The 27,041-nt window shown below is 45.0% G+C and overlaps 3 pseudogenes; 1 reads left to right on the plus strand and 2 right to left on the minus strand.

Moving 5' to 3' along the window:
* LOC106730929 overlaps positions 1-12,622 on the minus strand; it is a 91,530-nt pseudogene extending 78,908 nt beyond the window's left edge.
* The window catches only part of LOC116661733, a 708,679-nt pseudogene extending 696,007 nt beyond the window's left edge, over positions 1-12,672 (minus strand).
* The window catches only part of LOC116661731, a 322,303-nt pseudogene that overhangs the window by 230,946 nt on the left and 64,316 nt on the right, over positions 1-27,041 (plus strand).

Genomic DNA, 27,041 nt, shown 5'->3' on the forward strand with positions numbered 1-27,041 from the left:
GGGCACTCTCCCCGTTTCCCCACGCCAAAAGCCTCCAGGCATCTGCCCGGGCTGCACCTGCCACCTGAGCCACATTCTTGACTACTTCTCCTGGCTGACACTCTGTCCTCACAAATGAATGTAGAGTCCATTTCTTCCAGGAAGTCCTCTCTGATAATGTCCTTTAGGTCTTGGTTGGGCTTCATCTATAGCAGCAGTACATGGTGACCAACTGGGTGTTTGCCCGCTCCTTTGAGACCACGAACTCTTGGGGGCCACGTGGGAAGGAGTGAGAGATTACAAGAGGGGTGCGGGAAGCAAAAAGCAAAAATCACAGCCCAAGTCCCAAATTCAAGGATACTTTCTCAGGAAAAAGTATAAACAATTTCACACGTGTGCAATTTGGCTACTGTTTTTGTGGCTTGTGGACAGCAAGAACTTGGTGTTCTAGTCCAAAACCCAGATTACATGCAAAGAAATGTATATATTCATATCCAAAGGAAACCAGAGCTGCTCAACAACAGTTTGCAGTTAGAATTGAAAGGAACTTTGATAAAGGCAATCTCTCTCTCTCTCTTCCTTCTTTTCTGGCATCATATAATTTTAGAAGTATTTGCGTGACCAAGAGATGGCTACAGCCCGTGATTCTTCACTGGAGTGTTTGGGGCTGAGGAAGACCAGATTACATTCACTGCGTAAATGCAATCACACCAACACACTGATAGGTGCCGTGGTGGTGGAGATGATGTTCCAAAGCAGGCAACCTTATTCTGTAAGAGAACTCTAAATAGAAAGTAAGAAATGCAATGTTCTGTAGTCAATTTCATTTGCTATATGGGTCATTAATTGATAGTATATCTTGTCTAATGAAACCCAAAAATAAATTGTCAACGTCGATTTTCTTCATCTGACCATTTTATGCTAACTTTGGATATTAAACCCTCACTCCATAAGTAAAACTCAGGCCTACGCTGCAGCACAGTTACATCCCGTGGAAGAAAGCCGATCAAGGGAGAACTGGAGAGTTTCCCTTCAGAAGCTGCTAAGTCTGGTTTTGCACCTGTACGTGATTTGCAACCACGTCATCGAGAATGGAGAAAACCTAACAACTGTGGGGCGAAAAGCACTGCGGTGCTTCAGAAAAATCAAAGAACGCTGAGCTTTGTGAAACAGTCCTGAGGCACTTAAATCGTACTTTTTCTGAAAGGCTCCAAAACTGACCCAATTCACCATTCCAGGTTCAACAGGGAGGTACCGGAATTAGTAGAGAAAACATGCCCTTGAAGTCTGACAAGGCCTTGCTTGAATTCTGCTGCAGCATTTACTAGCCACTAAACGGACCAATTCCTTAACCCTCTGAGAAGGCTTCCCGATCTGCAAAAGGGGGCTGCCACCGCCCACCTGGGAGGCATGGATGTGAATTCAACACGCAAGTAGGGCGGCCGACTGGTACCTGACACGGGGCCTGGCTAGTTTCCCTCCGCTGCCCTTCTCCCCCTTTAAACTTGCACTGTTCCCCCGGTAAGGATCAAGACCACGGAACAGAATGCCCGATTTTTCTGTGTATCCCCGGATACATGACTTACCCTTAGGAGGCCAGAAAAACTGCTTCCTCCCCAGTCACTATCAACGTTCTTAAGATTCTGGGTATTTTTAACTCTATTTTCCAGGGAGACTATTCCAGAACTTTCCAAGCACCATTCTCCAGGTTGGCTCCCCTCCCAGCACCCATCCTTTCTCACTTCAGATACTCTGTATGATTGCCTTCTGTTCATGGGAAAGCGAGTCCGGTAGGGTGGGGACTCCCAAGGACTCCCCCCTCCCTCACAGGTGAGTGTGACTACCTTCTGCCCACTCCTCACTCCAACTCCAGCTTCTAAGAAGTCTACCCTCCAGGACCCTGCAGACTCTGCATCTTCCCAAGACACACACGTGGCCACGACCCTCCCTTCAGATTTCTTCCTGGCTGGCCCTGCACACCCCCCGGCCCCTTAAAGATAAATGGCATTAGGCTGAAAATCGCAAATGCCGCTGACTGACACACCAAAGCTGCATGGTCTGGGCTTTCCTCCAACCCAGGCAGGGCCCTGCCCCCCCTCAGCCTCAGTCTGCAGCTCTCGAGATGATCTAATTCACATGCAAGGCTATGAACACCAGCTAAGAATGACGACTCCCAACGTGTATCTATAGTCCGGCTCCTTCACCTGAGCCACAATCTCATAGACACGAGTGCCTCTTTGAAGTCCTAACTTGGATGACAAATGGCATCTTAAAAATGCCTCATGTTCACCATTTACTCTGGAATTCGATTCCTGGCAGGTACCTCCCAGACTCCCCATTTTAGTAACAGCCCCAGCACCCAACTATGTGTTTGAGGTCACATTCAATTTCCAATGTTCCCTCCCCTAATCCCTGCCCTGGAATCAGTCCTATTATTTCCGTCGCTAAGCCCATCTCAAATGTGGTTCTACAGGGACCATGGCCGTAACCCCCCAAGTTCACAGCATGGTACACTGACTAACAGTCCTCCGTAGGGTGCTCCCTGGAGGGGGAGGCATCTCCTGCCGCTGGTCACCTCAGAAGGCACTGGATTCTCACAAAGGAGGCCCAGGAGAAGGGACTCAAGGTTCTCCCGTGGTCTGAGCTTTGAAGGGCCCGAGGTCTGGGGGAGCTCCTAATTAGCAGACACACTTGCCAGTGAGCAGATGAGGATGGAGGAACCCAGGCAAGGCTGTTCTCACTCCAACCCCTGGGCTCTCGGGAGCCACGGGAAAGGCCTGTGTCCAGGGCACAGCCCGGCCATCACAGATCCCAGCCAGCATTAGCCAACACGGACAGCCTAGACTCCATCTAATTGTGACACTTACTTCTGTTCTGTTCCCCACCCAGAATGTGATGGACTCATTCAGATATTATGGCCTGTCTCAAGCGATACAAATTCAGTGATAAATGAAGTGTCCACATTTGGACCAGAGCATGAAAGGAGAAACAAGGCCTCATGTTCAGCATGATGGTGGTGGCCAAACCCTTCCACCGAGTGAGATGAACCATGATGGGGGTGAGAATCCAAGGTCCTAGGTCGGCCAAAACATCTTCCTTCAAGGTTGGCTGGGGTGTTGCAGACTCCCTACCGCAAACTAACTACACGGCCGTCAGTGGTGGACATCAGCTGCAACAGACACGGAGTCAGCTATTTATGCCAACATGGGTTAAAAGTAAAGGCCGGGGCAGGGAGGCCTGCACGGCTGCTGAGGCAAAGCACAGACCCGGCTCTGAATGCCCACTGGCTGGAGAAGAGAGGAAGCTACGGTCCCCTTTAGCGGTCGCTGTGTCAACAAGATCCAGGTGAGCCAGCTACTTAGGAGAAGGCCATGTTTTCCTGATACTCAGAAAAACCAGCCTCGTAAAGGGAACACAAGAGTGGCATGGATTTTAGACCCCCCTAAGCCACTTTATGAAGGCAAAGTAAAGTAAATGGCACAGGGATGTTGAATGCAAAAAAAAAAAAATTAAATAAGTAAACGGTGACTGCTTCCTCCAACAGCGTCCCCTGCAGCTGCACACCCATGAGCCTGCCACTTTCTCACCAGTGACCGCTGGCCAGGAAGTGCCATCACGCACGTCACACAGTGACAGCCAGGAACCGCGTGAAGAGCACGTTTGTGTAAAAGCAGGAATCGAGCAAGATGCTGCAGAATTTGACTTTACAAGTTTAAATACTCCATGAAAAGAATCCCTCAGCAGCCGCCTAAATCAATTCGCATCTCACTTCTTCAAAACAATCAAACAAATTTAATAAGGGCGCATTTGTCACCAAATATAAGGAGGACCAAACAGGTTCCTCAAAGCAAGGATTTTAACAGGTATCAAACACCAGTGGGTGATGTGCTAACAAAGCAAATATTCCAAAAAATTAGAAAATAAAAAATGACTAGGATAATACATGGATCAAGGCAACTGTTAAGTTTTTGCTCTTTAAAGCGATGGAGACAGTACGGAGGGCAATCTGGATATTTCCAATGCAGGGTGTGCACAGCCCACATTTTCAGACGCAACAACATGCTCACTGGGCAGTACAAGAGAAAAAGAATAAAGAAAAAGGAAAAGAGGAACAAGAGAAAATTAGAAACACACAAGAACAAAAATGATTTTGACAGCATGTACAAGAATTTATGTGAGTGTGTGAGGCCAGGGATGCTGGGACGGTGAGACCCACACTCACCTCCTGCTCCAGGGAAGGCAGGGGCCTGAGGGGAGCGGCGCTGCCGGGGGACCCCAACGTGATCAGCGCCCCTAACCAAAACTCCACCTATATGCGTCTAGGCAGCTTTTGAGCTACAAATTGTGGTCGCATTTCAGGCTGGACAGTTTTACTCACTTCCACCAAGAGTAGCAGGAGAGAATTAGGCTGTTCCTGTACCAAAGCATTGTTTAAAAAATTAATGACTGTGGAATAGTAAAAGCAAAAATTGAGTAAAAGTGACTGGAGGAGAATGTGCTTGACCCGAGCTCACTGGCCACGTTATCTCACTGACGTTAAGATGCTGGCTGAGCCCTTATGGTACCAAAACAGACAGACCCACCAGGAGGGAGGTTTAATGCGCTGCTGTATTTTGATGCCGAGAGCCATGCCTGGTACACGAGGTTCTGGGTAAACAATGGTGACAGTGTCAACCACTATGGGCTAAGCACACATCCAGCTACTCCGCCAAATCCCAAGGGCAGACTTCAAAAGGCAAAAACAAGTTGGCATTCTCTGGTGGGTCTGCAGAGTCAGAGCCAAGCAGTTGCTGAGCAAAAATGTCACCAGTGCCTCCTATGACAAAAGAGGAGGCACTGGCCTGGGGCTGGGGCAGGGCTCTAGGCTTCCACTGCTCACCAACCAATCTGTCCAGGGGGAGAACGTGGTCTCTGCGTATGTTGCACCTATGCACCTACCTTGACTGACGCCTGGGGGCTCAGCAGGAGGTGACATGTGAGGTGAACGGAGCCAGCCTCGGTGTAGCACAGTGCTGGCAGCTATGCCCTCAGCAGTGCCCAGGCTCCTAAACCTGACACCTCATCTCCAAGGAGCAGAAGGGGAGTGCGGGCATGAAGATCACAGGGCCCTGTGAGGACAAGTACAGGCCATGACATGCCTTGCCCCTTCCTTAAGCCATAGAGTTATGTCCGGGAGGAACAGAAAATTCATCCAGAGCCCGCTAGGCACCTCACACACGTGGGGGACTCGGGTCCCCTGTGCCTATCACTCACAGGGCTGGTCTGGACATTCTTTTTATCAATTCTCTGGCATCTTCTCCTCCAACTTACCAACAACCAGAAAGTAGAATCTGATCTTAGTTAATTTCAAGAATCACAGAGCACCGCCTCCACAGTGGGCCCGGCAGCCGTGCCAGGTCCTCCGACCGTCACCTGTCAGACCGCCATGAGTACTCTCCAGACTCAAGGCCTGAGGCCGTAGGCCGTGGGCACACAGCTTCCCTCACTCTCCCCAGCAAAGGGGGACCACCTCTCGGCAAAGGCATGTCACCCTCTTCTGCACGAAGGACAGCACTATAGATACACGGGGAAACAGAGCAGATGGTGGGGGGGTAGGCAGCCCAGAAGAGCTCGTCTGTAATTCCGAGACAAAGTGGGGCCGTTGACTTAATCACAGGGACAAAGTGAGGATGAACATTTCCCTGCTCTTTCCCATACTCCGTGATACGCCTTTCCCTGCATAAGGAGTTCATTCGGAGGTCCCTGGCGGTGATTCTGATGTCCTAACATGGCATGCTGGCTGTCGGGCAGGAAGAGAGGGCCTGAGCCGAACAGGTGCTGGGCCTGGGAGGCAGGAGACACCGGCTCCAGCCCCAGCTCAACCAGCGCCTCGTTCTGCCTCTCGGGATTCAGCATCTCATCTACAAGCAAAGGGATGAGACTATCTTAAGACAGGCTGCCCAACATAAATGAAATGAGAGCCATGTAAAGAAAGTTTCCCAGTTGCCACATTTAAAACGGTAAACAAAGAAACAAACCAACAAACAAAAAACAAATACTAGAAAATGATTTTAAGAACAAATCTTAACCTACTGTATGTAAAATACTATCATTTTGACATGTAATCAATATAGGAAGTGATAAGATAGTTTACATTCTTTTTACTAGACAAGTCTCAGCGTCTGATGTTCATTTGACCTACAGCAAATCTCAGCTCAGAGCAGCCTCCTCCCCAGCTCTCCTAGCATCAGTGGCTGTGGCTACTCTATTGGACAGCAACTCCAGGGGTCCCACCAGGGTCCTGGCTGAAAAGCTGGAGTAAGTGTCCACAATAACCCTAAAAGGATCTCTCTGAAACAAAGGCGGATTCACTTTTAAATGTCTGTAAACCGGCGGGCTGCACCTCCCTCCACCCTTGGCTACAAGAGAGTCCTCTTCCTTGCTGATCCCTTTCTGGATGTAGGGAAGAAACCCGGCACACAGCCAGGGTGGACTGGCCTCCAGGTAAACTTACCTGCTTTCTGTGTCCAGTCCCATGATGTCCTCCTTCTCAAATGGGATGCAGAGAAGGAGGATCTTGTCCCCAGAATTGTCGGATGCACCGTCCAGCCACTTGGACTTGGGCAAGATGAAGAGTGACTCAGTGAAGTCGTCGATCCTCTTCTCCACCACCCTGCAGTCCTCGTAAATTGAAGGCCACTTCGGTGCGCGGCTGCTCGGCCACCTCCCCATGCAGCAGAAAGTCAAAGAGCTGAGAGTCATAGAGCGTGGTGCCATACAGCTCCTCTGCACGTGGAGCTTTTCGAAGCCTTGGCCGAGAGGCAGTCAGTAATGATGACAAGGCCCAAGACCTTGCGGTGGGTCTGGAAGTCGCTCCACCCATTCTTGGGCGCATAGTGGTGCCTGTAGTGGATACAGTTTGCCCACTGGGAGCCGCACGGACTGATCTGACTCACCAAGGTGATTCACTTATAGATGCAAAAGAAATTCTCCTCTGAGATGATCCCCACGTGTTCGACCACCACGGGGAAAGTCTGGTGGTCCTCAGCACACTGCACGTAGTCAGGGATGCTCATGTTGCAGGCCCTGACGAGAGGGGAGAGGAGATCGAGGTACATACTGTACTGTGGGCTGCAGGCCCATCTGGGTTGCGGTGACCTGGTGTGTACCAACCAGAAGGCAAGGGAAGCTCAAGTAAATCCGGGGGTACAGTTTGTCCTCAGAGTCTTCAAATGGCTACCGTAGCTCGGATCACATTACCCAGCTTTTGGTCTAGGCTTCCTGCCCTGCAGAGAAGGGTCATTTCTTGTTTTCTGTTTCCAAGCACCTACCAAGGCCCTGATGCAAAGTCACTGCTGAAAAATGCTGAATAAGGAAGTGAACAAAGGAAGTGCTTTCCCCAACCTCCTTCAGCAGAATATAAAGAAAAGGACTACAGTGGGATCAAAAGATCTGGTTTTCTATCCAATTTATTTGAACTCCTAAGCTTCAGAATAATGGATAAGAAAACTTGCCTTGGGGAGGAGGGTACAGTTCAGTGGTAGAGCACGTGCTTAGCATGTACGAGGTCCTGGGTTCAAACACCAGTACCTCATTTTAAAAAATGAAACAAATAAATAAACCTAATTACCCTCCTGAAAAAATATTTTTTAATTCAAAATTCAAAAAAAAACCTTGCAATTGACACAACATTGTAAACTTGACTATACTTCAATTAAAAAAAAAATCTTTGTCTTACATGAATATATCTGGATTACAGAAGTTTGCAAATGTAAAATGCCTAGGGTACCACCTGCATAAAAAGGGGTGACTGTACAAATTTAGTATCGCTCCTTTATGAGCTATATTTCCTTTGGGGGGGTTATAACTTCTTAGAGCTAATTTTCTCAGATTAAAAAATATAAACATTACCTGATTCTCAGGACTGCTGAAGAATCAGATAACCCTATGAAAGCATCTGACCCACAGAGGTTACTCAATAATGTTTGTTGAATGAATGAATAAACCAGCAAAGTGAATGCTGCTCCCTGCCACAGACCATCATAATGGTACTGCCTGGAAATCCCAAGCCCACGTTCCACCCGTCTCGACACTAACCATGTGGGTGACCTGGTCAGGCCTGTGTGATTCTCTAAGCCCCAGTTTAATCGTGAATAAAATTAGGGCAATAAAACAAACCTCAAATTGTTAGTGAGTCAGTAATGAATTGTACCCCAAACTTGCAAGTTGGAACCATTAAGGAAAACTATACAAAGGGTCCATAGGCCCTCTCCATATTATCTCTTACAACTACATGGGAATCTACATTATATCTCAAAATAAAAAGTCTAATTTTTTAAAGAGGCTATTGAGGTTAAATGAGCTCACTGTCTCAAATAAGGAACACAAAGCACAAATAGGACAATGCCCAGCACATGAGATACACTCAGTTAACATTCCCACTCAACCCATTGGTCCCTCCAACTTCAGAGCAAGAGGATGGGTCCTCGTGGCAAGAGGCCACTGCACCTGAAGCTAACAAAACTAATGGTGCCCACTTCCAAGAGCTCCTGTCATCACCCTTGTTCTAATTTTCTATTTGTAATTTTTTTCTTTTTATTAAATAGAAACTCCCAATTGCATAGCCTTCACCTGACTAGACATCATGATGGCAGCCCTTCAAAACCTGACCACAGAGATCATGATGGCAGCCCTTCTTGGTGAAACAATAAAATGAAAAGCCATTTCCACAAGACCTCTGTGTAAATCTACTAGGGAACTTAATCCTGGACTGAGGAAGAGGACTGGGGAGGAGGGGGCAATCAGGCGCACAGAAAACTATGGGCCACCTGTCCCACGATGGACTTTAGACTCAACCCTCACCCTCCAGGAAATTCAAAATACACACCGACAGATTGCTATGGACAAGATTTTTTTTTTTTAAACAAATCCCTGAATCCCTAGCAGGTCTTATTTCTACCGAAACACAAATGGATTATGTGTATAATGTTTCACAAAAGCCCTAAAATATTATCACGCCAACTTGACACATCAAGAAAAACTGAGGTAGAGAAGTTTATCACATTGTACATGATTAGAGAGAGGCCACGTCAGACACCGTATTTAAATCCAAGCCACTGCTCCAGTGCTCACACTAGAAAGTGTGACATACTGCACCTTTCCTGCCCTCTCCCTGCAATAAATCTCTGAAGAGTCTTTTCTGTGCCACCTGGAATCACAATCACATCAATTTTCCACAAAGTGCTATGTCACTCCTTGGAGGCTGTATCAAAATCTAAAGGGTTGGGATGGGAGGAGTGATTTGCATTTTCTGTTTCTCAAAGGAAACATGGCTTTAAAAGAAACTGAAAAGCACATATCTAGTCTAAGCCCTCATTGTGCAGAGAAAAAAATGGAGGCTCAGAAGAGATGAGGAAAGGTCCTTATTAATAAATATATCCTCAGCGCAGCACCAAGCCAGCCCTGGGCACTGCTGGGGGAGGATCTGGGAGACCCAGGAGAATGAGTGTTAGAAAAAGGAAAGAGAATAAGCATAAAAGGCCCTGTCTCTACACCACCATACCATGGAATTCCACCAAATTACCAAGTAAGGGTGCAGCCAATATTAAGGTGGGCTAAGCAGGTTATAGAAACCTGGAAGTCTCAACCATATTGGAAATTCCAACATTTACTATGTTTTTTTCCCAGTTCAAGCATCAACTCAGTGGGAACTCTGTACCAGGGACTACACGAGGCCTGGAGTTCTCCCAAATACAGACCTCTATTACCACGTGTACAAACCACATAAAGGCCACCAGAAGAAAAGCACCCACAGATGGAATTACTGAAACTGAAAGCAGCCAACCAGCATATATTACTAAGAAAAATGGTGCTCCTAGAAATGGACTCATGGACATAGAAAGCCAACTGTGGTTAGCAGGCAGGAAAGGGGGGATTAACAGATACACGTTAATAAATATAAAATAAATGACAAGGACCTACTATATAGCACAGGGAACTATATTCAATTTCTTGTAATGAGTTGTACTAAAAACAATCTAAAACATATTTATACACATATGCATATGTTTATAACTGAATCTCTGCTGTACACCTGAAACTAACATTGTAAATTGACTACACTTCAATAAAAATTAATTTAAAAAAATAAGTAAAAATAAAAGCAACGCCATTAAGAAAAATAAAAGAACACTCTAATCCCCTTAGCTGTAGCTGCTGAAGAATTTTGGTTGCAAGCACCAAGTCCACTGGATCACTCCAGCACTGGCTGTCACTCTTTCTGACCATCAGAGAGTCACTTGGCTTCACTGAGGTTAATTTTCTCTTCTGTGAAAGGCTACAGTTGCAACTAATGATGTATAGAATCTCATCATTCACAAGCCCAACAATTAGTGAGGACTTCCCATGGGCCAGGCTCTGGAGAGATGAAAATATAGGGTCCCAGTTATATTCATGGGTAGAAGAAGTTTATGCCATAAAGACATTAATTCTTCCTATTTTGATAGACAGATTCATTGCAATTCTGATTAGAATTCCTACCAGATTTTTCATGGAATGTAACAAGTTAATTTATGGTCAAGAATAGCCAAGAAACTTCTTTTTTTTTAAACATTTTTTATTGATTTATAATCATTTTACAATGTTGTGTCAAATTCCAGTGTTCAGCACAAGTTTTCAGTTATTCATGGACATATACACACTCATTGTCACATTTTTTTCTCTGTGAGTTATCATAACATTTGTGTATATTCCCTGTGCTATACAGTGTAGTCTATTCTACATTTTGAAATCCCAGTCTATCCCTTCCCACCCTCCACCCCCCTGATAACCACAAGTCTGTATTCTCTTTCTGTGAGTCTATTTCTGTCCTTTATTTATGCTTTGTTTTTGTTTGTTTGTTTTTGTTTTTGGTTTTTTAGATTCCATATATGAGCGATCTCATATGTATTTTTCTTTCTCTTTCTGGCTTACTTCACTTAGAATGACATTCTCCAGGAGCATCCATGTTGCTGCAAATGGCATTATGTTGTCGGTTTTTATGGCTGAGTAGTATTCCATTGTATAAATATACCACATCAAAAAATAAAAGAACACTCTAATCCCTTAGCTGTAGCTGCTGAAGAATTTTGGTTGCAAGCACCAAGTCCACTGGATCACTCCAGCACTGGCTGTCACTCTTTCTGACCATCAGAGAGTCACTTGGCTTCACTGAGGTTAATTTTCTCTTCTGTGAAAGGCTACAGTTGCAACTAATGATGTATAGAATCTCATCATTCACAAGCCCAACAATTAGTGAGGACTTCCCATGGGCCAGGCTCTGGAGAGATGAAAATATAGGGTCCCAGTTATATTCATGGGTAGAAGAAGTTTATGCCATAAAGACATTAATTCTTCCTATTTTGATAGACAGATTCATTGCAATTCTGATTAGAATTCCTACCAGATTTTTCATGGAATGTAACAAGTTAATTTATGGTCAAGAACTTCTTTAGAACCACCACTGGGGAGGGGTGGATTGGTCATTCATTTCCACTGGTCTTTCTGATGTGATGAAAACGTTCTGGAATAATAATTGTTGCACAACTGTAAATATGCTAAAAGCTGCTGAATTGTACCATTTAAATGGGTGGACTTCATGGTGTGTGAACAATATCACAATAAAGCTGTTATATGAAAAAATATTTCTTGACAATTATTTTTCCCTCTATACTACTTAGTCTGCCCCACAATTTAAGAAAAACAAAAAACCAAAACAAACCAAACTGTGCCAGGAGCTCTTTAGGACTGCAATGTCCCTGGGTCTCCAACGCCTCTGGTGGTGCTGTTCCTGTTAACACACCAAGCTGGGCTGGGCTAGTTAGGGAATGTAACTGTCTTTTTAAAATCGATGGTCACACGTTTCACCCTGGGAGAGGGAAGGAAGGAGGATGACACAGCCTTATGCCTTCAGCTCATTTTTAACTGAACCAAGCCCTGCTTTCAACACTGTAATCCCTCTCACTATAAAAACACATGACACCAACAAGCACCGCCATCATAACACCTGAAAGTGTTCAAGGTACTTACCTGGGGCAGAAACACTGAGGGAGGAGACAGAAGCTCGCTTGGCACTGAGGATCCCTTTTCCCGACTCCACCAGTAGCTGGGCTTTACAGCCGGAGGCTCTCAGCCCAGGGAGCAGCGCAGACGCCACTGAGCTGTTCCTCAGGGAGCGGGAAAGGAAGACCAGGGCAGCCCCGGAGTCGCGGGGCAGGGAAATGGGTGGAAACGCGGGCTGCAGCCCCGCTCGGAGGCCATCCCCAGCCCCAGCCCCAGCTGCCCCGTCCGGGTCCGCAGACCCCGCCCGCCTGGGACGCAGCCCGCCCAGTTGTGGGGACGGGCCGGTGGCCGAGGAGAGGAAGCCCGGGAGGAGAGGACTCGCGGGCGAGGAGAGGGGAAGGGGACGCCAGCAGCGGACTGAGGGGAGCCCGGCTGGGTGAGAGGCGGCAGGTGCACACCTGGCCCATGGACAGCTGTGGCCTGGGGCACTGGGGCAGGTGGCGCGGGCAGAGGGGTCTGGCCCGAGCAATTCAGCTGAACACAGGCTGACTCGCGCCCTCGTGGGCTGTGACACGCGGACCGCCCTCCCGCAGCCGCCTGACCCCTTTCCCGGGAGCCCCCCACATTGCACTTCCACAGCCAGAGGCACCGGCCCCGGGCAGGAGCTAAAGGCCTACCGGGCGACAGAGCTGAGAAGCCTTTGGGGCTAATCCCCGGCTCGGAGCTGGAGCTTCCAACCCGCGGTCCAGCTGACACCGACTGCCCATGCGCAGGAGGGCCAGCAATCCGCTCTGGGTTCTGCGAGAGAAGGTGGGGCAGTGAGGGAGGGAAAAGATGGGAGGGGGAGGAGAGGAGGGAAAAAGTGGAGGGAGACAGATGGACAGGAAGAGCAGAGAGAAGGGAGGGATCTGGAAAGGGTAAGGTCCTAGCGGGGATGGAGAGAAAAAGCTTTACCTCTGGTGGCACCCTGAAGAAGGCGGCAGTCCTGCCTCTGTACCCTTCTGTAACCCTTCAAGGCCCGCAGCTCAAGTTTTACCTCCCTGATCCAGCCCTCCATCCGATGCTGCTGCAGAACCCCTACGGGTATCACACCTGTTGCCCCCACGCGGAGCAGGGTTTTCTGTTGGTCTGGGAACCAAGCACCCGCAGGTGTTGTCGCTCAGAACTACCTTGGGAAGAGTACATATTCCCCTTTTACACGCTGGGAAACAGGCAGGCACGATCTTTGCCTTAGCTCCACTGTCCCAGGTGTTGGGCTGGCAGGGAGCGGGGTGGTACAAGATCAGAGCCCCAGACAGAGCAGACTGCCTGAGTGTTGGTGCATAGTCCCCATCCGTCCTGGGTAAACCACACTCCACCCTAGTGGAACCATCAAGGGCTCACAGTAGTTCCCTGGGTGTGGGAGAGCTGTCCTCATGTGAAGGAAAAGCCCAGCTGGGCTAACAAGCTAAGTCACAAATCTAAGTGTGATAAGTGTCGGTTTACTGATCTAAATTCTGCTGGGCTAACTCGTAAATCTGAAGTTTAGTGTCAGTTTACTGGGCTAACAAGCTAACTCGTAAATCGAAGCTCAACAAGTGTCTATTACAAGTTGATAAGCTCCAGTGTGCTGATTCCTTGCTTTTTGTTGCTTGAGCCTTATTGGCTAATACACCCTTACTTGTAATTAACCCTTTAAAACCTCATGTGCATGTCTTGGAGGTGCTCAGAACTTCGGAGCAGAAGCCCCTCTGAGCCCGCCGGCATAATAAATCTGAGTACGCCAACACTCCGAGTGGTGATTGTTCCTTGGCTGGCCTGTTGTTTCCATAACACTCAGTTCCAGTGCCCAGCTTGCTAGGTATATAGGAGTGCTACCAAGTCCAAATTCATTCTCTTCAGTGCAGGACAGGCCAATAAGTTGGGAGACCAGGTGTTGGGGCATGGAATAGCAAGTTTCTGTAGACCTAGATGGCAAACTAATGTCCTGGAAAACCATCTCCCCAAGTCAGAATTCAGGCTCCTTTCCTACGTGCTTGGTTGTTGCAATCTTCTTGGTGTAGGAATTCCTTCTTGTTAGAATCCTTTGTTCTTGCAGCTATCTGCCTGGGTCAAATCTCTGTAAACCTCTAACAAAACAAACGTTATTTTCTATTCTGCAATTTCTTATCTTTTTATGAATGAAAATGTGTTAAATATACTTAAAGATCAGAGCCTTCAGAATAGGTTCTCCTGTATATTTCAGGCTCTAAGCAACATTGTTTTACAAGCAAGATGAAGCCTAGGAGACAGAGCATAGGGTTAAAGTCAAAGGAAAAGATCTAATATGGAGTCAGATTTGTTCTGTTCTATTACCCAGGCAGAAGCCACTTGAGGATTTAAATCCCTTTAAGTTAAAAATAACTAAAACTTTAAAGGAATTTACATACATAGGTGGGAATGTGCATAGCATATCTGGAAAAGCACCCAAAGGATAGTAAACAGTGGCATCTCCAGGGAGGGCTGGAAGAACAGAGGATGAGGGAAAACTTCTTTCACTTGTGTATTTTTGTGCTCTGTTTGAATTTTTTTTAACCATTTGCATGTATTTCTTTTTCAGTTAAAAAAAATGTGTAATGGAGCAAAGGAGTAATTAGCTCAGCAAATACAGCAGCCATGGAATCACTGAGTCATCACTTTTGACTTAAGCCAGGAAGCATTTATTGACTCTCTCCAATGTGCCCAGTGCTGTTTTAAGACTTCTTTTATTATTATTATTATTATTATTATTACTATTATTATTATTATTGTTATTTTTATTTTATGAAATAATAACAAGGTATCCCCCACCCCTGCCCATGGCTGGTGGAAAACCAACTGAGTTTTTATTGAGTTGTTTTCCAAGGAGTAGAGATGAGTTATAAACTGAACACATCTTCAGGGCAAAACAGGCGGAGTGGTTTTCCAGCACTCCAGACAGCTATGAAGGGTTTTCAATAAAGGTGCCCAGAGGCTGAGAGAGAAAGCCTCGAGGACCCTATAAAAAGCTGCCCAAACTGTCTTCTCCATGGCAATACTGAAATAGGAAAGAACAAATCTGACTCCATATTAGATCTGTTCCTTTGACTTTAAGAAAGCCAAGTTAATACGCTCCGGTCTTTTCATGGGTTATGATGTCACAGAGGAGATGGACAGGTCAAGGAACCACTCTGCCGTGATCACGGAGCCGGGGAACGGGATGGGCGGCAAGATGTATGACGCAGCCGTAGCTGTGCCCGTGCTTCTAGGCAGGTAACCAAAGTCGCCTCGACAAGGTGTCAAATACTTGTGCCCACGTCCTCATCACCTGACATGTATTAAAGAGAAATGGAAACCTATAAAAGTCCAATACCCTTGGTGGGTACACCGTCCAAAGAGCAAAGTCACAGTTTGACAACTGGCCATCCCGGTTCCCTGGGATTCATTCTTGGAGAACCTTAAAAACCACTCCTCTGTCCTTAAGAAGTGCTGCATATTTGTCCTATCTTTGGCTCAGGGATGGAGCACGTTCAAGTGAACTTTAATGTCTGCACAGATTTGACTGTCTTTCTCCAGGTTCACTTGTCCATTCTAAAGAGGCCTGAGCTAAGTCCATCCTCCGTAAGATCTATTCCCTCCAGTGACTGCTCATTGAGCCTGCAATTAAGGGCCAGCAGAACAAGAATGTCCTCAGCTAAAAAGTTCACCCACCCTTCACTGCTTTCTTAATCTCCTCTCCTGGCTAATTGCAACAGACTAACACCTCCCTCCACCAAGCTCCCCAACTATGTCAGTTTGTCTCCCCAAAGAGAAAGTAAGGTCCATAAAAGAGGAGACAACTCCATAGTCACCTCTGAATTCCTAGCATAAAGTAATGTTAAGAAATAGAACTATGATTATGGCTTCTTTCCTTTAAAACCTTTCTGGTTATTTGATTGAGACCTTGGAAGACAGGTGTTTGCAGTCAAGTATCTTGATCCTCAAGACTCTGGAGGCCTTTTTCGGAATGGCTGCTCACTGATTCATTCAAACCACAGCTTCTCATTCCAGGAGTAGCTGTGATTCTCTGCCAGGAGTTTGTGGTTACTCTCATGCCAGAAGAGCTTTAAACTATATCCTTACTTTGGATTTGTTATTTTTCCCCTCTTCCAAAAAAATTGACTTTCCTTACTGTCTTACCTTGAGGAATTTTTTTTCATAGTTAACCCTTTAGTAAACCATGCTTCTCGGGATGGGCTTGGCCTTACATATGATCAGTCATCCAACTCCCAGTGTGAGAGGACTCGGGCTCACCTCCTACCCTCCTGTCAAGGCAACTGAAACTCAGTACAGGAGCCAACAGGCACCCCAGGGCTTCTAAGGCTCGTGTATCACCCAGAATCCCTGCTTTCTGGTTTGTCTTGGCTTCTGAGGATTTCCCCTCACTTTCTTCACAATTAGCTGTGCAGCTTGAAAGATGAAGAAGGAAGGTTTTATTTCTTAATCAGCATTTTAAGAAACTTGTGTAATGAAGGTTTTCACGAGTTTCTAGAACCCTCCATTGCCGAGACAGAAAACACACTAGATATTTTCTAAGTTTAGCTATCATGTGTATTTTTTCTTTTCTTTTGTTTTCTTAACTGCAAATAGACATTTTTTAATTAAAAAAAATTAAGGCCCCAAATAGGATAGAGAAAGGGCATACAAAATTAAAGGGCAAAGACAGAAAAATGATAAATACTCTACAAGGTTAATATAATACTTACACTATGGATCAGATCAGCAATTCTCAGTAACAGCTAATTGAAATATGACCATGAGGTAAAACGTCTCTCCTGTCAGGAGATGGCTAACAGAAAATAGAATTAAATCAACAAACTAAAATTCTAAGTCTGGCGAGGTACAGAAGGCTACCAGCAAAATGTGTCGTCTTCTGGAAAGGAGGGAGGCTCACCAGCTCTTTACTGTGGAGCCTGAGCCCAGGGGAGGTCGGTGAAGTGAGCTCTGTAAGTACCCAATTAGCAAAGTGGGTGATGAATAAAGAGACGTGAGCTTTGATGACAGAGATGATACTACTATTCACTTGTCCTGTAAAGTATGTCTTCACGTTCAGTGATCAATACCTCGGCGTCCTCAGGGATTAAGATTATAGGAAAATTCACAGCCTGGGCCCAGACCTCCTCTTTGAGCTCGTGACACTGCACTTAGATGTCTCAAGGGCAACTCCAACTCCACCTGCAAAGAGCTGACTTCACGGTGCTCCTCCCATAGCCGTCCTGCCCAGGGCCCCTGGTCGGGGGGCAAGGTCTCTCTGCCTCTCCCAGCTCAGGCCCATCACTCACAGATGTGACTGGACCCCTCCTTCAGGGCCCAGATTTCCTCAGTCACCGAGTCCCACCACCCACACCTGTCCTACCAGATACTCACTGGCACTCACTCAGCACTGACTCTGTGCTGGGTACCATGCTGCACACTGTGCACACGTTATCTCACTGGATCTCCACAGCAGTCCTGGGAGGTCGGTACATCACTTCTTCAATTGATTAGATAAATTGTTTCTCTTCCTTGAGTGCATCATCCAAAGTGACACGGCTACTGAGCCACAAAACTGGGACTGAAAACCACTTGAAAATTCTACACTCCTACACCTGGCAGCCACCCTAATCTGACTCATCACATCACCTCCTGCTGAGCCTTCTAAATGTTTCTAAGCATTCTACAAGACAAAAGTGATCTACGAGAGCACCCCACTCCCCTACTTAAAATCTGTCAATGACTGTCCACTGCCCTTAGGAGAAAGCCCCACCGGGCCTGAGCACAGCCCAACGGCCCGGCATCTGCGTTCCCTGCGCGGCCTCGCCGCCTCACCCACCACGCAGCTCTACACTGGCTGTGTCCAGGACAGGGATGCTGACTCCGTACAACCCGGGGCTCGTCTCAATCGAACAATGATCACCTTCTTCAGTGTCCACCTTCTTCACTGCTGACTCTCAGAAAAATGTTTTCTCAGGATGAATCAATATCTTTTTCCTTACAACTTCCCGTCATTGATAATGAGCTCCACCCAAAAGAGAGAAGACTTAATTCTCAGTCTCCTTATCTGTAAAGTGAGAATAACAAGGAAATATGTGAGGTTTTAAGAGAAATAATATTCATGTGAGGCTGAGGGACAATTCCCAACATACAGTAAGCACTCAATATGTGCTTACTTATTATTAATAAGAATATAATGCATTCCAGCAACCTTAACTCAATGTTTTATGGCTATGTCCAACAGACTACAGACACACTGTTGGACGAACCGCTTTGAGCAGATCAGCACAAGCATACTGGGAAAGGTAAGCGCTGACTCCGGTTACAGCTGCAGCCACCCAGCACTACGGGGCGGGGGCAGTTTCTCAGACTATTACATGTTGCTTGAGCATTTAATTGTCACTAATGAATAAAGACAGGTGTTCTTTAGTCAAAGCTCCTGAAACATAAATCTTCAAAGATTGATGCAAATTAGATTTCAAGTACAACACTCTCACTAGAAATTATTTGAAAATGATAGTCTTAGCTCCTCTGCACATCAAAAGGGCATGATCTTAATGTATCTGACTACACCAAAAGTGTTGTTTAAAGGAATTTAAGATGAAGCCATCCTAAATAAGCTCTCAGTATCATCTTCACAAAGCCCCACCCAAGGGTCTCATTTCTCACTTCCACATAGGTGTTCAGGTAGCTTAACCTGGGTCTTGGTTTCTTATAACATGGGGGTGGGAAGAGTTGTGGATAGATTTATGTAGCAAATATAAACCTAGGGTATTTGCTGTGTAGAAATCCTAGAAATAAACAAATTAATATATAGTCCTACCCTCAAGAAGCTCAGACTTTCCATTTACAACAGCATTAAAAATAAATGAGAGATACATTTAACAAAAATTTACAAGATTTGTACATTGAATATTTTGAAGTATCACCAAAAAATTTTAAAAGATCTACATATATGGAAGACATCCCATGTTGATGGAATGGTAGACAATATTGTTAAAAATGTTAAGACTCCCCAAAGTGATTTACAAATTCAGTGGAATCCCTATCAAAATTCCAGCTGACTTCTTTGCAAAAATTGAAAAACTTATCCCAAAATTCATATGGAAGTGCAAGGGGCCCAGGACAGCCAAAACAATCTTGAAGAAGCAGAGCAAAGTGGGAGGACTCACTTTAAAGTGTACTAAAAAGCTATAGTACTAAGTCAGTATGGTACTGGCATAAGTTTGGATAAATAAATCTATGAGACACAATAAAATCCCAGGGGGAAAAAACTTACATTTACAGTCAGTTTTCCACAAGGGTGCCAACAACACTCCATGGAAAGAATAGTCTATTCAACAAATGGTGCAGGGAAAGCTGGGTATCTGCAGGCAAAAGAATGAATCTGGAATCTGGACCCCCATATTTTATATAACAAATAAAAATTAATTCAAAATGGATCACAGACAGAAACGTAAAAACTAAACCTATAAACTTTCTAAAAGAAGACACAGTATAAATCTTTGAGGTCCTAGGATAGGCTTTGGTTTCCTAGATACAATACGAAGAGCACAAGTGATAGAAGAAAAAAGCAGATAAACTGGACTTCATCAAAATTAAAACCTTTTTGTTACAGAGGACATCATCAAGAAAGTGAAATGACAGGGGAAGGGGGTATCTCAACTGATAGAGTGCGTGCTTAGCAAGAAAAATAAAATAAATCAATACATCTAATTACCTCACCTGTAAAGAAATTGTTTTAATGTTTAAAAGAACTAAAGTGAAAGCACAATCTGCAGAATAGGAGAAAAATTTTACAAAGCATGTATCTAATAAGAGACTAGTATTCAGGATATATAACAAATGCTTACACCTGAACAATACAAAGAAAATCGACCCAATTTTTAAATTTTCCAAGGATTTAAAAAATACACAAATGGCCAATAAGCATATGAAAAGAAGCTCAGCATCACTAGCCAAATCAAAATGAAAATGAGATCTTATTTTACACCCACCAGGATGGTTATAATCAAAACATGCACAATAACAAGTGTTGTTCAGGAGGCAGAGATACCTCATATGCGGCCAGTGGAAAGGGACAATGGTGCAGCTTCTTTGGAGAAGTCTGTTGTTTCCTCAAAAGGTTAGAGTTATATGGCTCAGCAATTTCACTCCTACATGTAGAGTCATCCCTTAGTATCCTCGGGGGTTGGTTTCAGGAACCCCCCATCCTGGATTCCATAATCCAAGGATGTTCGAGTCCCTTTACAATCAGCCATCTGGATCCATGAAGTGGAAACTACAGATATGGCGGGCCAACTGTACAGCCAACAGAATGAAAACATATTCTCACAAAAACTTGCACATCAATATTCATGGCAGTATCATTCAGAGTAGCCAAAGGTTACAAACAATATCCATCCATCAATGAACGGATAAACAAAATTACCAAGAATAGTCCCACAAACTTTTGGTCATTGAATCTTTGACAAAGGAGGTGAGAACATACAATGGAGTAAAGACAGCCTCTTCAGAAAATGGTGTAGGGAAAACTGGACAGCTGCATGTAAATCAATGAAGTTAGACTACTCCCTCACAGCATACACAAAAATAAATTCAAAATGGCTTAAAGACTTAAACATGTAGACAAGACACTATAAACCTCTTAGAAGAAAACATAGGGAAAACATCTGGCATACATCTCAGCAATGTTCTCCTAGAGCAGTCTACTCAAGCAATAGAAATACAAGCAAAAATATACAAGTGGGATGTAATTAAACTTACAAGCTTTTTCACAGCAAAGGAAACAGTAAGCAAAACAAAAAGACAACCTATGGAATGAGAGAAAATATTTGCAATAAATGAGACTGACAAGGGCTTAATTCCCAGAATATATAAACAGCTTTTACACTTCATAAGAAAGAAAAACAAACAACTCAATCCAAAAATGGGCAGAAGACCTAAAGAGACTTTTCTCCAATGAAGACATACAAATGGCCGATAGGCACATGAAAAAATGCTCAATATCATTATCAGAGAAATGCAAATCAAAACTGCAATCAAATATCACATCTCGCCAGTCCGAATAGCCATCATTCAGAAGTTCACAAACAATAAATGCTGGAGAGTCTGTGGAGAATAGGGAACCCTCCTACACTGTGGTGGGAATGCAGTTTGGTGGAGCCATTGTGGAAAACAGTATAGAGGTTCCTCAAAAGACAAAAAATTGACCTCCCATATGACCCAGCAATCCCACTCCTAGGCACATATCCAGAAGGAACCCTAATTCAAAAAGACACCTACACCCCAATGTTCACAGCAGCACTATTTACAATAGCAAGACATGGAAACAACCTAAATGTCCACTGACAGATGACTGGATAAAGAGGTTGTAGTATATTTGTACAATAGACTACTATTCACCATAAAAAAATAATAAAATAATGCCATTTGTAGCAACATGAATGGACCTGGAGAATGTCATTCTAAGTGAAGTAACCCAGAAAGAGAGAGAAAAATACCATATGAGATCGCTCACATGTGGAATCTAAAAAAAAAAACAAAAAAAGAAAAAACAACCAAACAAAAAGATAAACTTATCTACAGAACAGAAACAGACACAGAGACATCGAAACCAAACTATGGTTACCAGAGGGGAGAGGGTGTGGGAAGGAATAAATTGGGAGTTCAAGATTTGCAGATAGTATGTATAGAGTAAACAGCAAGTTTATACTGTATAGCACAGGAGAATATATTTAGTATCTTATAGTAACTTATGTTGAAAAAGAATATGAAAATGAATACAGGTATGTTTCCTATATAAATGAAGTGTTGTGCTGTACACAAGAAACTGATGCAACATTATAAACTGACTAGAATTCAATGAAAATATTTTTAAATAGACAAAAACGAAAAAAAGAAAAAAGATATTATCAAATCAAAAGAATAAATTACTGATTGAGGCTACAACATGGATGGACCTTGAAAGTTTATACTAAAATAAGCCAGACACAAAAGGGCAAATAGTGCCCTTTTAGGTGAAATGCTCTAAGCGTTTATTGTACTATTCCAGTACATTTTCTGGAGGTTTGAAGTCTATCAAAATCAAAATAAAATGTATTATTCATTAAAAACATAAAATGATTCCTCACAGGAGGGCTTTAATTATTAAATGCAGAAATGCATGTAAAGCTCCTGGAACAACAATTTGCATGTCCACAGAGAGTCACTGTTGTCACTGCCACTCAGAGGGTGGTGCCAGCGCTGATGAGGGCTGCCTCCACTCGCTCCCCTGCAGAGAGGAGTGAGGGCCTGGGCTCTGACAGGAAGGGTGACCATGAACATGGGTTAGACAGAGCCACTCCCCAGACTCTGCGTTACCCAGCTTTCTTATACAAACTGCTCCATCTAACATAAACACGCTACAGGGATGGATCTTACAACACAGGGAATATAGCCAATGTTTTACAATAACTATAAATGGAACATAAAAATAAAAATTGTGCAACTATTGTACACCTGAAACTTATATCATATTGTAAATCAGCTATACCTTTATAAAAATTTAAAAAATAATTTAAAAATTTTATCACTTTAGTATTCAATTCGGTTTTTAAGTAACTACTAAACAGCTTAGAAAGTATAAAATATTTAAGTGTGATAAGTTTGTTTACATATTTATTTACTTTCAGCCTCCTGCTAAAAGAGAAATTAAACAATTTTTTAAACACAGCTTAACAACCATAACAACAAAAAGACAAAAGTGAGAGTGAAGACAAAATGGAGATTGAATACTTAAATGAAACCAGGGGAAGGTAAAGTCATAAAAATGAATGCCATGAAGTTAGGGTAAGTGTTAAAGGCCGACTAGAAATTCAGCTGTAAGATTCTTGGCAGCTAAAGCAAAAAGTAAAAGATGATGGGATGGGTGGTAGAGCTCAGTGGTAGAGCGTGTGCTTAGCGTGCACGGGGTCCTGGGTTCAAGTGCCAGGGCCTCCACGAACAGATAAATACACCTAATTACCTACCCCCTAAAGAGCCCCAAAGAAAAGAAAAAGAGAAATTTGTTTCCTAAAAAACCTGATATTAAATTTAGATTAAATACTTGAAAAAAAAAAAGTAAAATAGAAAAGATGAGTGACACAAGCGATAATGCCCGTGAGATCAATCTGCAGTGGCTGCTGGCACGTCCCCATGTCCCACGTGGGAAAATCTGAAACATCCTTCTCACCACTCAGAGTCATCCTCAGCCCACACCACCCCTCCCCCTGTTAAATGCAGGAGCACGGGTAGGGCCCGGCCTTTGCTCTCTCTGTGTCATCACAGTGAGACAGGATGGAAGGGGGCAGAGCACAGCCATTCAAGGAAGGCCACAACAATTAACATCAAAATGGTGAAGGATTCAATCCCCAATAGGCCTTGAGGCTCAAGATGAAGAGATATAACTTCTAGCAGAGCTTGAGCTTCATTATACACCCATTGTAATAGTAACATGGTGAATAACATGCCCCAAGGCACCATGGCCATCCCAAGGCTAGCCACAAAAGGTCACAGGGTGGGAAATGGCCAACTCCCTGGGAATCCCAGCCCCTTGCCCTTAGGCTGCTCAGTCTACTTATTAGCATATGAAACAACCAAGCCCAAGAAAACGAGCAACACAGCGCCACCTCGCGGTCACCACTCTCTCTCCCTCTTCCGAGAAGGCCCACACTCTGTCTGTGGAGTGTGTACCTACTTTTAATCTGAGCACCCGAACCCCACAACTCGTGGCCTTTCTCTTGCCTTTCAATGTGTCTCTGTGAATAAATCTACCATTACTCAACAGTGGCTTGCTCTTGAAATCTTTCCTGCATGAAGCCAAGGACCCACGTCTGGTGGGGCACATTCCAGGGGCTCAACCAAAGCCTGGGACACAGCCCTTCTCATGCCCCACATCTGTTTTCTTGTATCAACAGGACTGGGATATGAAGGGAGTTCTGAGGCCCCAGCTAAGGGACAGAAGCAGCCCCCAGGGCTCAAAATGGCGGGCAGCCCCTCCCCCAGCAGGGGCCCTGAGGTCGGCCCTGTTCTCTGTGGTTCCCTGTTGTGCTGACCCCCTAGCCAGACAGCGTTCTCCTAGGCCTGTCCCCACAAAACCCTTCTCTCCAAAATACAAGCACATCATGTCACAGTCCTCTTATTCAACCAGGAAGTTTTCAGCGCACTTTTTCCTTCCCTAGTAAAGAATCTATCTGTCCTCCCTCCCATCCCACCACTTCTTTCTTTGTGAGAACTCTGTACTCCTCACATACCATCCTGAACGCAGCTGCCTTGCTAGCTGGGACCGAGATGCTTCAGTCTCACACAGCCTGCGTCCTTTCACTTTCCCCTTTCTACCTTAAAAAGCCTTTCCTGAGTCTCCCACCCCTCTGATTCTGAACTTCACAAAGTGCTGAGGTTGCAGTCACTGTGTGCATACCTCCCAGGTTTTGGCTAGTTTTCCTTCGCAAGATCTTCACTAAGGAGCTGCATCAAGAAGTTTAAAGAGGCTATTCTTACATCTGAGCTGAGGAGCCTGCATAAAATTTAAATGGCTTTGAAGAGAGAGTTAACCAGGGACAGAGAGGCCGCAGGTCCTAGTCAACAGTGTCATGAGGCAAAATGTTCTTCAAAGGCTCAGAGTGGCTTCTGAACACGGAGTCGGCAGGGAGGAGATGCCAGGCAGTGAGTGGGGTGAGTGACACTGGGTACGCTTCCCCAGCTGGGGAAGAATTGGATTTTGTTCTAGTTTTCCAAACAATTTCTGACTACCTTTTTCTCTTATTGTCACATACCATTTCCTACGAATTAAGAAAAATCAATGTCAGTCATTTGCGCCACTTGGTAGAAGCTACACGATGCCATTCACAGGGCTGGGATATAACAGCCACACCAGTCTAGGTTGAAAGACCAGTGGGGGTATTTCCAAGGTAATCACGGGCATGCAACAAACTCCCCAGCTTCAATTACCTCATCTCAAATGTGAGGCCAATAAAACTACCAAGCAAAGTGCGTTATGATTATGGCCAAAATCTGTTTACTAGGTAAGTGCCCGTAAGAGCTGCCGCTGAATGGGGAATGAGTATGATCAACGAGGCCAAGTCAACCTGGTCACACGCGCCCTGCCTTCCTGCGTTGGTGCAGGACCGGAGTTTGTTTAGCTGAGATGAACGCCCCCAGAGCAGCCCCGAAGGGAAAGCTCCCAGCTCTGCGTGGCGAGGCGTGTTCCTTTCCTTCTCAGAGCTGATCACAGTTTGCAGTCGTCTGTTTTTACATTTATCCCCTTAGTACCTGCCTCCCCTCCGGAGTTTTGCTTAAGCAGCACAGGTCCAGGTTTGTGTTGCTGCCTACTGGATATTCTGGGCTGGGAGACAGGCGACCCCACGTCTGGCTCTGGGGCTGAACGGAGAGGGCAGAAGGCCCAGGGGCCCATGCTGAACCGAGGCCCCAGCACCCAAAATTATGGTCTGACTTTGGGCAAATTACACAGTCTTCTTTACCCTGAGATTCCTCATCTGTCCATGAAAATAACTGCCCATGGCATATAGAGTTTCAAGGATTAAAGGAAATCACCAAATTCACAACCTATTCAAGGGGCTACCAGTGCATCCTCAACAGGCACATGCTACCTTTACGGCTGTGACACACGCTAAGCGGGGCGGACAGACACAGTGAACACTGCTAAGTGCCTGTTTGTTAAGTGTTTCATGAGTGTTATAATACTGTTTACAACTTACAACAAACCCAGGAAGAAACGAATATTATAATGCACATTTCACAGATTCACCAACAGATTAAGGGAGGTTACACTCTAGTCCAAGGCCCTTTGGTGAGGAAATGGCGATTTAAACCTGTATCTGAGCCCAGGCCTGGGCTACATCTCTCTCCAATCCACCTGTCCAATACACAAGTTTGCACAGGCCAGCTCTTAAATGCAATGTGTGCCACCGTTTGTCAATGTTTGTTAATTACCATAAACTGCTCTCAGAAACCGCTACAGAAAAGACAGGTGGACCCACATCCCTGCCAACAAAGTAGAGGAATTCTGCCTTGCCTTCTCCTGTAATGTGCAGAAACCCTTCCCTACACCACCAAATTCAAATGTATGCTTCATCCGTGTTTATGTTTGCACACGGAATATTAAAGTAGAAGGTACCTGCAGTAATTCTATCTCGGTTCCTTTCCAAGTTTCCAGATTATCCACAATCAGTCTGTGAATGAAAATACTACAATGTGAATGAAAATACTGCAACCATGTCAGTAAACAAATAATGCTGAAACCAAGTCATCAGCGGCTGCCGCCATCCCCCAGCGAGGACAGGCCTGAAGACCAGCCTCTACAGCCACTCACAACAGTGCCCTCTGAACAGAATGAGAATAAGACAAGACAGGATACTTGCCCTAGATAGCTAGGTGCTTGTCTAAAGAATGAATCCAGTGAGCCCAAATGATACATAGAAAATCACTAAACTCTTTAACTTGACATACCTGGCTTTCTTTAGATAACAAACAATGTTTTATTGTTCCAACTACCTGGTCTTTGTTGTAAAGCTCCTATATATCCTAGCTCCTCCCCAACCTCTTCGGAGCAGTCCCTCAGAGAGATCTGAGAGGCTGTCATCCCGGCTCGAGTCCTCCCGCCAAATAAACATAACTCTTAACTTTTAGGCTGCACATGTATTTCAGTCAACAGTTTTGGACACCATGAAGGGACCCAGAGCAGACTTTCTCCACCTGAACTCTCCGAGAAACGGAGCTTGGTATCAGTAGTGCCCTGTGACAATCCACCTCCTCGGGGGAGTCCGATTGCTTTGTGTTGAGTCGTCTTGGTCTCGTATCTCCCAAGTGGTTGAAATCCTGAGTTATTGGCGTGTAACCAGGTACCTGGCCCTCCAGTTGGAATAAGATACTGGGGGGGAATAACCCACTCCAGTGGGAATACCTGGTGGGGCCTGGTTGAAATATACGGAACACCAATCGCTTAGGAGACGTCCAAGGTGGGGCTGGTTGCTAGGTTGAAAGCTACCAGGAAAAAACCCAGTGGAGACATCCGAGTG

This window comes from Camelus ferus, chromosome 36 (assembly GCF_009834535.1).
Source record: "Camelus ferus isolate YT-003-E chromosome 36, BCGSAC_Cfer_1.0, whole genome shotgun sequence".
Lineage (NCBI taxonomy): Eukaryota > Metazoa > Chordata > Mammalia > Artiodactyla > Camelidae > Camelus > Camelus ferus.